This window comes from Mesoplodon densirostris, chromosome 12 (genome assembly GCF_025265405.1).
Source record: "Mesoplodon densirostris isolate mMesDen1 chromosome 12, mMesDen1 primary haplotype, whole genome shotgun sequence".
Lineage (NCBI taxonomy): Eukaryota > Metazoa > Chordata > Mammalia > Artiodactyla > Ziphiidae > Mesoplodon > Mesoplodon densirostris.
The window spans coordinates 102,932,072-102,946,684 of NC_082672.1; positions in this window are offsets into that span (position 1 = coordinate 102,932,072).

The following is a 14,613-nucleotide window of genomic DNA, read 5'->3' on the forward strand; positions in this document are numbered from 1 at the left end:
TGCGCTTTCCATGAGGAATAAACAGTGAGGACAAAAGTAAGGTGAAGCTACAAGTCCTGAAAGTGTAGAGGGAGAGAGTTCAAGTCTCATCCACCACCTGACACTCACTATAAGAACTTGTTCTCCAGTGTCAAGTGACTATGAGAGTTTTGTTCCCACTAGGATATGGCCATCATACGTGAATGTAAAAAGGAAACCAAAATCCCTGGTGCAAAATACCCTCCAGGTACCAAACAGAAACGAAGCTTTCATCTTTGGCAGTGAAAAAGCAATGAAAGAGTAGTCTTGTGAGAAAGCAAATTTCTGAATGGCAAAGCAAGAAAAGATGACTATAAGCACAGTACAGTCAAAGGACATGGATACAATAACTCTATTATATCATTAAAATTGGGAAAGAACAAATCAGAATTCTACACATATTTCCTTCTGCTTCCTGATTTCATATTCACCTTCCTTAGTTTCTAAAGAAGTGGGTGGAACCCAAGTGTTCTAGGAATTGTCTCGCTTTAGATCCTAACTGAGAGTTGTTCGCTATGTGAATCGTCATCAGCATCACTGCTATGTATGCTCTCCAAAATGCATTCTGTACAAACACAACCATGAGCATAAAGTTATTATACAAGTTGACCCACCCATTTCTTCTACTCGACTTGCTGGCTCACACAGCATCACCCTGGTATTCCCTCCAGGTTCTCAGACCTCCCCTGTGCTCTGTGCAGACAGAGTCCTTCAATAACATATTGATCACAGTTGAAAATTGCAAATGAGGGAGAGATGCTGAGAAAATCACCTTTCGACCCCTCACTTCTATAGACCCATTTATAGCTTTCACCGTCAACCTTACCAACCTGAAATTCCAGATGTTACAGACACACTTGAAACATGGCTAGTGTGACCAAGCAATTGTGTGTTTTTTGCATTTTTTAATAGAATGAGTTAATTATTGTTTGAACTAAATTAATTATAAATAGACACGTTTGGTTAGTGGCTATCACACTGGAAAGCTCAGCTCTAAGAAATCCAAAGATGAGAAAGAGGCAACCAGCCACCCCTCTCCTGGTTGTTCTTTACTGCAGAAAATTTCTTGGCCTGATCTGATCATTCATATGTAGGTATATCTTGGGCTCTTGGACACACACCAGGCATTGGGAGAGTCCTTGTGGACACTGAAATAGTACAGTCAAAACTCAGATCCAAGAGGAATTCCCAGCAAGGGGCCCACTTGTAGACAGAGGTGAAGGGCATGGCCCAGTACACCTGTATTAGACATAATCAGAGAGTAGGTGCAGAGGGGAGGGAGGGATTTCACTCTCTCCATGAGTCCATCTTTCTCAACTCTGACTCTAGAAGACCTGAGGAAGGCAGTGGAAAAGGCCCCGTAGGAGGTGAAATATTTGTATACTGAAAACTACAGGACATTGCGGAAAGAAATTAAAGAAGAGACAAGTAATTGGAATGGCATACCATGTTCATAGACTGGATTATTAAATACTGTTGGCATTTCTGTACTACATAAAGTGATGTACACATATATCGCAACAACCCACAAAATTCCATGTCATTATTATAGAAGTAGACAGAATCCTAAAATACATATGGAACCGCACCCAAGGAGATAAAACAACCTTGAGACCAAAGAGCAATGATGGAGATTAACACTTCCTGAACTCAAAACACATAACAATGCCACAGTAGTCAAAACAGTCTGCTACTGGCATCAAGACAGTGAGATAGACCAATGAAATATAATAGAGAGACCCCAAATAAATGCACGTATATATGGCCAACTGATCTTGGCCAAGGTTCTAAGATTACCAAGTGAAGAAAGGATAGTCTCTTCAACAATCAACAGTATGAAAAGGCAACCTATAGGATGGGAGGAAATATGTGTAAACCTTGTATCTGAACAAGGGACCAATATCCAGAATATATAAGAAACTACTACAAGTCAATTTCAGAAAAACAACGGGCAAATAAGTGTGTTTAAAAATGGGTAAAAAGCTTTACTAGACATTTCTCCATAAAGACATACAGGTGCTCAATCTACATATGAAAATTTGCTCAACATCGCTAAGCATCAGGGAAATGGAAATCAAGCCACAAAGAGATACCACTCACACCTGTTAGGATGTGTATTATAAAAAGACAATTAGGGCTTCCCTGGTGGCACAGTGGTTGAGAGTCCAGCTGCCGAAGCAGGGGACACGTGTTCGTGCCTCGGTCTGGGAGGATCCCACATGCCACTGAGCGGCTGGGCCCATGAGCCATGGCCACTGAGCCTGTGCGTTTGTAGCCTGTGCTCCGCAACAGGAGAGCCCACAACAATGAGAGGCCCGTGTACTGCAAAAAAAAAAAAAAAAAAGAAGAAAAGAAAGAAAATATATGGATGCTGGAAAAAATGTGAAGAAGTGGAACTTATGTACCCTGTTTTGTACCCTGTAGTAATGTAAAATGGTGTAGCCATTATGGAAAACAGAATGGAGGTCCCCTAAAAATTATTAAGAGAACTAGCATAAAATCCAGCAGTCACTCATTTAGGTTTATATACAAAGGAGATAAAACAAGAATGTCCAAGAGATATCTACAATCTAAAGTCCATTGCAGCATTATACACAATACACAACATAGGAAGACTGCCTAGTGTCCATGGGAAGATGAATTAATAAAGAAAATGTGGTGTATACTTACAGAGGAATGTCATTCAGTCTCTGAAAAAGAAGGAAATCCTGCCATTTGCAGCAACACGAAAGAACTTGGAGGACATTTGTAAGAGTGAAATAAGCCAGTCACAGAAGGTCAAAAACTGAAAGAAACCTCTGAGAATCAGAGAGTGGAATGGTGGTTCCAAGAGCTGGCAGGAGGTTGACATGGGAAGTCTCTGTTCAAGGTTAGAATGTGTTATTTGCAAATTGGAAAAGTCCTAGACACTTGCTGTACAACAAGGTGCATGTAGTCAACAGGACTGCCTGGACATTTCAAAACTTTATGGGAACATAAATCAAGGGAAAAACAACATAAAAAGTTCACATACACACACAGAATCATACCACTCATTTCACATACAGACACACCCAGTCTCATGCACACAAACCTACACCACTTAACCGTAATACAGCTTCTTCTTGGGACTATAGTAATTGGTCACATTACTTGTAAATCACTTTCTATCACCAGGACCCCTACTCTCATTCCCAGCACATATTTGGAATCTGTTTGCCCTCTACACTAAAACCAGCAAGAATGTCCCACTTTCTCATCTTCAAAATTCTTCCTCCCTAAGTGACTGATTCCAGAATACATACCGTTTTCACGTTCTGGGAAGGCCACCTGCAATTACAGAAGAGAAAACACTATGAGGATAAGATCACAGTGATGCTCAGGTCTTTTGTTCATTTGTTGACAGTAGAAAACCTGATAAGAAACAGTGGTCCAGGGTACCCAGCAAGGGTTATCAGAGCAAACCTACTCAGGCTGAAAGGCAAGAACTTTGCTGGGAGGATGGAACTTCCAAGTCCATTTAGGTTGGAAATTACAGAATTCTTTTCCTAGAGGAAAAATCGCTGCAGGAGAGAGAGCTCCGTACTCTACAGGCTGTAATGGATGCTGTCAATTTTAATGTCCTGTGGAATCAGGCACCATGAGTTGGTCATAGACTCTCACTCCACATTCTCCCAACCAAGGGAATTGTATGTATCTGGAAGGAATACCCTCAAATATTCATAACTTAATTCTATTGAAAGAGAAATAAAGCAATAATTCTATCTCAGAACAGAAAAAATCAAGCTTACCTTGATGATCCACGGAGGCTTTTCTTCTTTCCTATCACGGTGCAGGTCATCCACCACATCCTCAGGGAGAGCTGCAGGGACACAGAGTAACTGTCAGGACACTGGTGATGCGGCTCAGGAATTACTCAGGGGCTTTCTTCTCGATGAGGACATGGGGTGGTGTGTATGGATGTGGGAGGTTAGTAAGTGTGGGCTGAGCTGGTGTTGGGCCATCCTCTTTGGGGGATGAAGGAAGGCAAAGGACAAGAGGAAGGAAGTGAAAACAGAGCTTTGGCTTTCTAGCTAAGGAGAGCCTCATCAGAAGGGAAGGGTCGATCTAAAAAATGGTAAACACTAAAATGCATGCTCTGTTTCAATGACACAGACCCATGACCCATCCTGCCTCTTTTGAGCTTCTGCTAAATTGCCACTGTCTCTTGATTTTTCCCAGATCACTCTTTCCCCAGCATCCACAATGCCAGCTACAGCATTTATCATGTCTTCTGTTGTATGATATTTTATACTTGATTAACAGCAACCTCCATTAAAGGACTGAATTCAATCCTAGACAAAATATGCTATATTTATTCACTAATCACTCGTTTTAAAGAAAATCAAATACACAAGATTTGACAAACCTGAAGTCCTCCCATTTAGATACAGCCACTATCAATCGTATCATATTTTTCTCCCAGTCTTTGTTTTCTATACAATGTACGTATGCCCACTGAGTCAGGGGCTGTCCATACTCTAGGGAGCTGTTCCATAAGTGGGACACTTCGTTATGAAGAGGGAGCCCGCACTGAGCACAGCCTGTCTCTAACCCAGCTGTGCAGGAGAAGTGTACAGGCTACAGTCAGGTTCCACTTTGAGTCCTTGGGTGTGGGCTACAGGAATTGACCAATACTAAGGCTTATGGTAATGTTATCCAATACAATAAAATAGCTCCCTGATTCTTATCTGCTTTTGGCCTTGTTTAAGCAATGACACCAGCACTGACAGATATGACCTGTACTGTGTACATGGGGTCTCACACCTCTCAGAATCTGTGAGCTGACCAGGAGAATGCAGGTCCTGAGGTGAATTTCACATTAATGACTGTGCCAAAGTCAACTGATAAGCCCACCCATAGCTGCCCTGGATTCTGTGACCACTAATGCCACCTGATGGGCAAGGTCTGGACCTTTGGAGGTGCGAGGACTTCCAGCCAAGGATACGGATGCAGGGACTCCCTTGCTCCATGACTGAGGATCCCTTGGCTGAGTGGTAAGTGCAGGTCAGGGATCCAGAGCACCCACATTGGGACCCACCCCTGGGTTCTCAGTTTGGCTTTTCCACTCAGGAGGTCAAGAGCTTAGAACATTGATCTCTGCACCATCTCCTTCTGCGGAAAAAAATATTAACCAAATCTGGGCAACAGCGGTGTTGAGGGAAGAACAAGGTAGTGTACAGACAGTGTGCAGTGGTGATGAGCTTTGTTGACAGGTGAATTGTGCTGTGTAAGAGGGAAATATCTCCTCAGGAAACACACACACGCTCACGCATGCAGGTTCACAATCACACCACATAGGCTCACACATGGACCCCAGCCCAACCCTGATACACACAAACCCACATCATCTAAATGATGCAGTTACTTCCAAGACCATAGAACTTGGGCATGGCTCTTTACTGGGAAATCACTCTCTAGCTCTACACCCCCAGCCCTCATCCCTGTAGGGACCCTGAATCAGGGTGTCTCTCCAAGCAAAGCCAGCAAGAGAGTCCCACCTTCTTCATCATCTAGATTGTTCCTCAGCACAGGGGTGAACTCTGAATACATACCGTTTTTGTTTGCTGTCCAATCCACCTGTGATTAGAGAAGAGAAAACAGTGTAAGGATCTCAGCATCCTGTGCTCTGTGGACACAGGTATTTCATCTCTTTTTTTTCTCCTCAGAAAACCAAATGGGAAACGGTTGTTGAGTCAATGGCCCCAAAAGAAACCAGAGAAGACAGCTGTGGGAAAGGCTGGAGCTTTGCCTGGAAGATCTCTCAGGTCCACTTTGAGGAGCAAATACAAAAGTCTATTTCAAGGAGGGAAATTTTCTGCTGAGGAAAGTGTGTCTGACTCTACAGTTTCTAACTGATGTTGCCATTTTTTAAATGGCCTTTTGAATGAGTTATCTGTTGGGAAAGACCTTCACTCAGCATTCATCCAACCAAGCAAAATTGTATACATCAGCTGTCTTGAACATTGTAGATCTTCAGATCTGAAATCAATTGGAAAAGAAAGAAATGAAACAAACTTTTAATCTCTGATAAATAAGGGGAGCTTACCCTGGAGGTAGCAGGAGCCACTTTAATTGTCCTCACATGGGGCAGTTTCTCCAACAGGTCCTCAGGGGGCTCTAGGAGGACACAGAGTAAGTGTCAGGACACTGGTGATGCTGCTCAGGAATTACTCAGAGAGCCTCATTAATGTGGACACAGGGTGGGAGTGTATGGATGCAGGTGGTTACTGAGTGTGGACTGAGGTGCTGTTGGACAAACCTCGCTGGTGGGTGGAGGAAGGCAAAGGGGAGGAACATTTCAGAAATGAGGAAGAGAACCTTTAGCTTTCTAGCTGTAGGGAACCTAATCAATTTGAAAGTGTCAGTCTGAAAAAGCTTAAACACTAACATTGCACTATGTGTCAGTATAGAGTCCCACGGCCCCTCTGCCCATTTCAAAGTCCCTCCAAATCCCCCTTCTTCTTGAAATGTTACAAGACTCTTTCAGCTTCCTTCTAATCAAATATGTTGCTCCTTCATTCATCGTCCATTCTGTTGGATTTTTGACTTATTTTATTGTGATGAAATATACATATTTATGCTTTTCATAATTTTTAAGTATACAGTTCACTAGCATTTCTTACTTTCACAATGCTGTGTACCCATCAACACAATCTACATCTTAATCTTTTTCATCATTTCAACGTAACCTCTGTACCCATTAAATCATAATCCACCTTACTCCTGCCTCCTGACCTTGGTAATTTCTACTTCCGGTGTCTGTGAGTTTGCCTACACTAGGTACCTCATACAAGTGGAATCATACAATATTTGTCTTTCTGCGCCTGCCTTATTTCACTAACAATAATGTATTTTTTATATTATTTGGATCATTCATTTTGTAGCATAAGTCAATCTTTAATTCCTTTTTATGGTTGAAAATTATTCCATTCGGTGTATATATCACATTTTATTTATCCATTCATCACCTCATGGACTTTGGATTGTTTCTATCTTTTGGCTACTAAGAATAATGCGACTATGAACATTAGTGTACACATTTCTGTATGGCACCATAATGGTGACAAATAATATTGTACATATTTCAAATATTATTGAATATAACAACACAAGGTGTGACTCTGAGGTGAACTATGGACTTTCCATTAGTAAAATTATACTTACATTGTTTCACTAATTGTAACAAATGTACTTCACCTATGCTATATATTATTAATAGCTGAAACTGGAGTGATAGGATACAGGAATTTTCTGTATTGCCTGTACAACTTTTATGGCAATATAATCCTGTTCTAAATAATGTCTAATAATTTAAAGAAATCTCAAAACATGGTTTCAGGGAGGGATGTGTTGTTGCTGACGTTCAAAATTCAGTTGATGTCTAAAGCATAACTAGAGACCATCTTCCCTCTTAAACATGAACCAAATGTTGAATTTTAAATGCATGCCGCAGAGCACAGGGAGATCAGCTCGGTGCTTTGTGACTGCCTGGAGGGGTGGGATGGGGAGGGTGGGAGGGAGGGAGATGCATGAGGGAAGGGATGTGGGAACAGATGTATATGTATGACTGATTCACTTTGTTATAAAGCAGAAACTAATAAAAAAAATAAAATTCAAAAAAATAAATAAATAAATAAATAAATGCATGTTTACTTCCATGGTTAAAACAGTACCAGCTGTCTTAGTAAGTTTCAATTTGAACACATGGAATAAAAGAAGAATACTGCTTAATATTTCATAGCTTTTTCTTCAATATGAGGCACTGAATCAACTAGAATAATTATTCTTGAGTGAACCAAATGAGACATTTTCCACAGTACCTTCAGCTGGGTCATTTGTATGGTGCATCCTAAAATGTGGCCAGATGTGGATCTTTTTCAGCCAGCCTGGGGTTGATATTCTTGACCTCTGATGAGTGTTTCTTCTTCTCGCATTCTGGGAGCAGCATCCTGGGAAATGCATTACAATAGAGACAACTATTGACATCTTGCTGGCAGAAGACCATGGGGAAATTAGCAATAATTTATTCACAGTTCAATCCTTTGGTCCCTTTCCTCACCAGCTGCCCAGCAGAGCCTCCTGAATCAAAGTTGGACTTAGGAAGATCTTGCAGTTTGGTATGCAGTTAAAACACCCAACAGACAGGTTTTGTGGGCAAATATCTTTATTTAACTGATAATGTCTAGAAACTCAGCAATCCATTGGGACCATGAATGATGGACTGGATTCAAATCCCGTTTAGAAGAAGCATGTACTTGGGAAAGATATGTAGATCCCTCTTTGCCTCAGTTCCCTGTTCTGAGATGTAGGAATGTTAATATTGCCTAAGTTTAGCATTATGTCATGTGTCCAAAAATGATTGAATATAGGTAAAATGTTTGAAAAATAAAGGACCGGTGCTTCACAAATGCGCTATAAGTGTTCAATCCTGAATGATGGCAAGAAGAAGCTGGACATTTCGTAGCTGTTGAAAGCAGAGAAGTGATTTGACGGCTCCAAGTAAAGGGGGATTCAAGCTTACTCTTCAGCTTTTTATGGGAACAATGCTTTGCAGCTCATGGAGAATATCCATTATCATGTCTGACACCCAGCCCTGTTTGGGGTGAAGGGGAGGGCAAAGTGGGGGCTGTAACCCATATGTTATGGTGGAGGGTGTGGAAATTTAGAGATAAGTGACTGTCCAAGAATCACAACCATGATGAATGATGGATCTGGGACAGGACAGACCCCTGGACCCCTGAGCCAGGAGTTCCCCTCACTCTCTCTCTCAAATTCTCCTGCCCCAAGTTTTCTGTGGGTGAGAGCTGATGTCCTGAAGGAGCTGCCTGAGCCTAGAAAGGAACCCAAATCCTTACCCTACTTTTCGTCTCTATATTTCAATCCCTCATTCAAAATACATCAGTTTCTTACGAACAAAGCTCCCCTGAAGGACCACAGGAATTCCAACTGTGTCCGTTCTCCCCAGCCTCTTCATACCATCAACTATCTCACAAGCATCCTTCACAATGACCAGCTCACCATGCTGAGTGACCAGTGGTCTGTTACATTCCTAGGTTGCCTCAGAGCTCAAAACCTCTAAGCAAAAGGCCACATGATGGCTCTACCAAGAATCAGCTTCCCTTCAATTGACCACGTTTGGATGAATAGTTACCATGAATTAACTGGGGAGGTGGCCATCTCTGCTGGGCTTTGGTGGCTTAGTTAAGTCTGTGATGCTCAAAGTCTCCCTGACAATTGATCTGAGCACCCATTCGAGCAGCCTGGACCAAGGGCTTGCTAAGAATGGGCAAGCGTTCAAGTCTTTCCTCACTAATATTCCGGCTCTATAAACTCATCATTTTCTAGACCCTGTAGTGGAAGGCAATAGAATCCCACATTCTTTTTGAAAGTCATCTCCATACTCAGAGGCTGGAGACCCCACCCCAGGATTCTCCTTGAGAATCACCAGACAGACCCTCCTTCCCTCAGTGACCAAATGTTCATTCCACTAATGTGATGGCACTGGCCCTTCTCACCAAACTCCCTGGCAGCCGCCAAACAGCCAGTGATCTTGTCCACAGCGACCCATGGAAATCCAACCAGTGAATCCCAGGTTCTTTCCTTTATAAAACTCTCTGGATTTAGACCTTGAGTATTTGGTTTCAGATTGACAGCTACATTTAGAAGAGCTGAGCTGTAATTCCCCTTTCCTCCTATAATGACCATTGCTGAGGAGATATGAAGATTCTCCTGCTTCAGTAAAAGCATAATGAGTGAGTTCCCTTTATCTGTTCTCTGGTAGAGTGTGTACAAAATTGGCATTTGGAGATAGTATGTTTTTCTAAATTTAGGAAAATATTTAAGGCAGCTGGCTTGATAGAAGAATCAAAAATATAACTTAAGTAATATAACAAACTATAAAATATATTTATAACTGTAGATAAATGTGGTAGAAATCAAAAAAGAAAACAAAAAAGATGAGGAACATATATCAGTAAAAGTTAACCAGCACATTTGAAGGAACAGCCTTCAGAGGATGAATATGAACCTACCTCCAGAACAATTCAGATTGTCCATTTTCAAAGTCTCAAGGGGTGAGAGTGAGAGCTTCTCATCTGTCACCATATGTGAACCTCTCAGTTCACAGAATGGCAGTTGGAATGGAATGCCAAGATGTGCATTATCATATTACCATAGTGACAGGTCACAATAGAACTTTCAGAATGAACTGGACTCTGCACAGGATGGGTCCAACTGCTGTTGTCTAGAAAGTGTGTTTCCAAGGACAAGTTTGGCTCTTCAGAGTAAACAGTTTATTTCCGAAGTTGAATCTCAGGCGCACAATTTACTCTCTCATTAAGAAAATAATTTATATGGGAGAAAATGATCTGCCCCCCCAAATACAGTTGATAGTGCACATTTCAGGGTGAAGATGGACAAAGGTAACACGTTGAGAATAAAAAGAGGTTCTATTCTTGACTGAAATATCATCCTGTTGCTGAACGCAAGTCCATGTGCCTGACAAACAGTGAGGCCAAACAATACCAACATGTCGAGCTTGGAGCATTGGAGCAGAGAAGGGTTTACTGCAGGGCCATGTGAGGAGATGGGCGGCTCATGCCTTAGAAAACCCTGAACTCCCCAAAAGCTTTCAGCAAAGCCCTTTCATGGGAAAGGTAAGGGAGGGGTGTGGTTAGTTGCTTCAAACTTCTAAGGTCAGATCCTCTTTTCTTGAGGTCAGGTCATGGTCAGGTCATGATGTTCCTGTAAGCCTCCACCAAAACAAATGTTACTCTCTGTACTGACAAGAAAGGGCAAGGTCCCGAGGCTCAACTCTTGCTCTCCAGAGTCCAGGTCCTGGCCAAGAGGAGGGGGTCTGTGTGCAGGCTGGTTACCCTGCCCGGGAGTGTCCGTCCATCAACCAGTCTGGGTTCTCCCACCAGTGCCCAGGTCTGCTTGAAGAAGCAGATCTCAGGTGGCGGTGCCCTCCAGGCCAGGTCCCCAGACCCTGCCCAGCCTTCATCACTGAGGGAGCCAGGCGCCCAGAACCCTGCCGGCCCTCAGGCTTTTCCTTTAAACTGGAGAGAATCATTTGTAGCAAATACCAGTCAGGTGAATTCCCAGCTGCCAACAACTGCCCTTTGACGAGAACAGCCCAACCACAGAGGCGGACCTGAAGTAATGATGTGTAAAGTCCTTGCAGCTGAACCTTGACCTCTGGCCTCTTCCTGGGGTGGACAACTGATCAAAGCTGGACCAAGTTTTGAAACTTGAGCAGAGAGTCTGAAGCCGGTTGAAGCTCTTACCTGGATGACAGTGTCCGTGTACTGCAGGTGCTGAGGCCTCTGTGCACCACGACCCATGGGGACCGCTGCTGCCATTAGGTCGCCGAGGCAGGGACGGGGTGGGGGGGTAGGTTCACGCCTGCCCCGCCCCTATTACAATCTCCACCCATTTCTACTCTTCCTCCCCACACTTTTCTAGATAAAATAATTTAAAATGTAAGATTTAATCTTATTATAAACAAAGTTAAGTTTTCATGTCTAATGTCCAGTTGTATTCTTAGTGTCCTATAAATTCGGTTTTTCTCCTCACAGAAATTAATATTTTTGCCACGTATTGCAAGTATATTTCCAATTTGTCACTGTCTTTTTATCAGTTACTCTTACTTTTATCATGAAGACATTTATTTTATTTTCAAAAATCAGTAATTCAAATATTTTTATTTGTTACTTTTGGCTGTGAGAAAGGTAAGGAGGAAAAATAGTATGACTAATATTCATATTAAGGACTAAATACTCCTTTAAGAAAATATTTTACTAATTAGGAAAATAACTACAGGTTATGTTACATTGGTTCTGCCTTCAAGGTGCCCACACTCTAGTGCCATGAAGATATAAATCAAATTTAGAGCCCAATAATAATAAATAGCTCAATCCAGGTGACTTGTCACACCCATTGCAATGTTTGCACTTCAAACTGTTTTATGTGATTCCCTGATTATATTATATGGTAACCTAATAAATGATCTCAAATCCATTAGATAAAAGGCATGATAAAAAATTAAGAAATAGACTTAGTAAAATAAAGGGTACCATGGCAAAATAATGTGTTTCCCTTGATTTATAAACCCGTTAATCTTGAATGAACATTTTGGTAACATTTCATCTGGTTTGTGAGTCCATTTTACAAGTATAAGCAGTTCACTTGGAGGAATTTTGTTGATTCCTGCTGGGTTTAAAACTTCAGTTAACTGACTACCATTCTATTTCTCATGAGAGCTAGCTTAACTTCTTCCATTTTTCTTCATAATTCTCATCTTTGAGAGAAGGAACATGTTGGTTGGAATAATTTTGCATCCCAGTAGGAGCAATTATACATTTTCTCATGTGATTGATACTGCACGCAAGTCTATTGGTGATCAGTAACCTGTGCCTTGTAATTCCTTTAATTTCATTTATATTCAGCTGGGAAAGGAGCCAGATTTCTCCTGGCTTCCACACACTCGCTGATGGTTAGACAATAAATAAGATTTTTATTTTCCTTCCTGTACTTGTAGGCTTGTCGGCTATAACACTTTCTTCTTTTTGCAGCATTTTCTGTCACTATCTTTATTTTTAAATTAAGTGTATTTTATTTTGTGCAAAGTACCCCTTCAGCTTCAACAGAGAAGTTTCACTCTGCAGTATTTTTGTTACTATTCAGTCATATTATTTTAAACTTTATTATTTCTTCTGTCATCTAAGGGTTACTTACAAGAGTAAGTTTATTTCTCCCTAACTTCAGATGTGGTTGTTCCTTAGTAATCCCTTTATATCAAATACCAGCTTAATTGCGTTCTGGTCAAGAATGTGTTCTTTAGGATACTGGTTCTGGGAATATAATAAAACTTGCTTTATTACCTTGTAGCTGATTAATTTTTATGGATATGCTATGTTTGCTTGAAAATGACATGCATTCTACATTTGTTAGGTGTCATGTTCTATCTATACTCATTATATCAAGATCTTGTTTAGTTTAAATCTTCTATATCTTTATCAATTCTTAACATCTTGTTAATATTCCTGGCTTGGATTTAAGTTTTTTTTTTCTTCTTAGCATTTCTACATTGTTACATTTGTATATATGTGGTGCTATTATTAGATGCATACATATTTATAATTTATACTCAGTATGATTTTTATCATCCTGATGACTTTAATACTACCATTTAACGTATTGTTTGTTTGACATGAACACAAATACATCATTGATATTTTAAATATTTGGTTTGCTTATAAATTTATGCTCTTTTAATTTCAAATTCTAAGTTTTTTTTTTTAATTTACTTAGGGCCTAAAACTTATCCCCTTGCAAAAAAGCATATAACTTTATTTTTAAATTGACTTATTGATTTTTTTAACCTGGATTATTTCTTTGGCACATTTAATTTCATATATATTGATTCATTCTTACAATCTTATTTTACTTATTTAATGTTTTCTATTTATCTGATTTTCAACATTTGTTTTGTTGGTTAGCATGTAGGTGCATATACTTGGGTGTGTGTGTGTTTTAGTGTAACTTTTCAATTTTGGATTGATTTCACTTATATACTACTCTAATTCCATTTCACACAACTATTTTATTTTTTTGATTGAAGTATAGTTGATTTATAATGTGTTATTTTCTGACAATGTGATTTGGTTATATATATATATATATGTATATATATATATATGTATATATTCTTTTTAATATTCTTTTCAATTATCGTTTATTATAAGATATTGAATACAGTTCCCTGTGGTACACAATGTGTCCTTGTTGATTATCTATTTTATATATAGTAGTGTGTATATGTTAATCTCAAATTCCTCATTTATCCCTCCACTCCTCTCCCTGTTATCCCTTATGGTAACCATAAGTTTGTTTTCTAGGTCTGTGGGTCTATTTGTTTTGTAGATAAGTTAGTTTGTATCATTTTTTTTCAGACTTCACAAATAAGCGATATCATATGATATTTGTCTTTTTCTGTCTGGCTTACTTCACTTAGTATGATAATCTCTAGGTCCACCCATGTTGCTGCAAATGGAATTATTTCATTCTTTTTTGTGGCTGAGTAGTATTTTATTGTATATATGTACATCTTCTTTATCCATTCATCTGTCGATGGACATTTAGGTTGCTTCCATGTCTTGGCTATTGTGAATAGTGCTGCTATGAACACAGAAGTGCATGTATCTTTTCAAATAGAGTTTCCTCCAGCTACATGCCCAGGAGTGGGATTGCTGGTCATATGATAGTTCTATTGTTTATTTTTTTAAGGAAACTCCATACAAGTTTCCATAGTGGCTGCACCAATTTATATTCTCACCAACAGTGTAGGAGGGTGCCCTTTTCTTCATACCCTCTCTAACATTTATTATTTGTAGAATTTTTTGATGATGGCCATTCTGACTGGTGTGAGGTGATATCTCATTGTAGTTTTGATTTGCATTTCTCTGATTATTGGTGAAGCTGAGCATCTTTTCATGTGCCTTTTGGCAATCTGTATGTCTTCTTTGGAGAAATGTCTATTTAGGTCTTCTGCCCATTTTTGGATTTGTTGTTGTT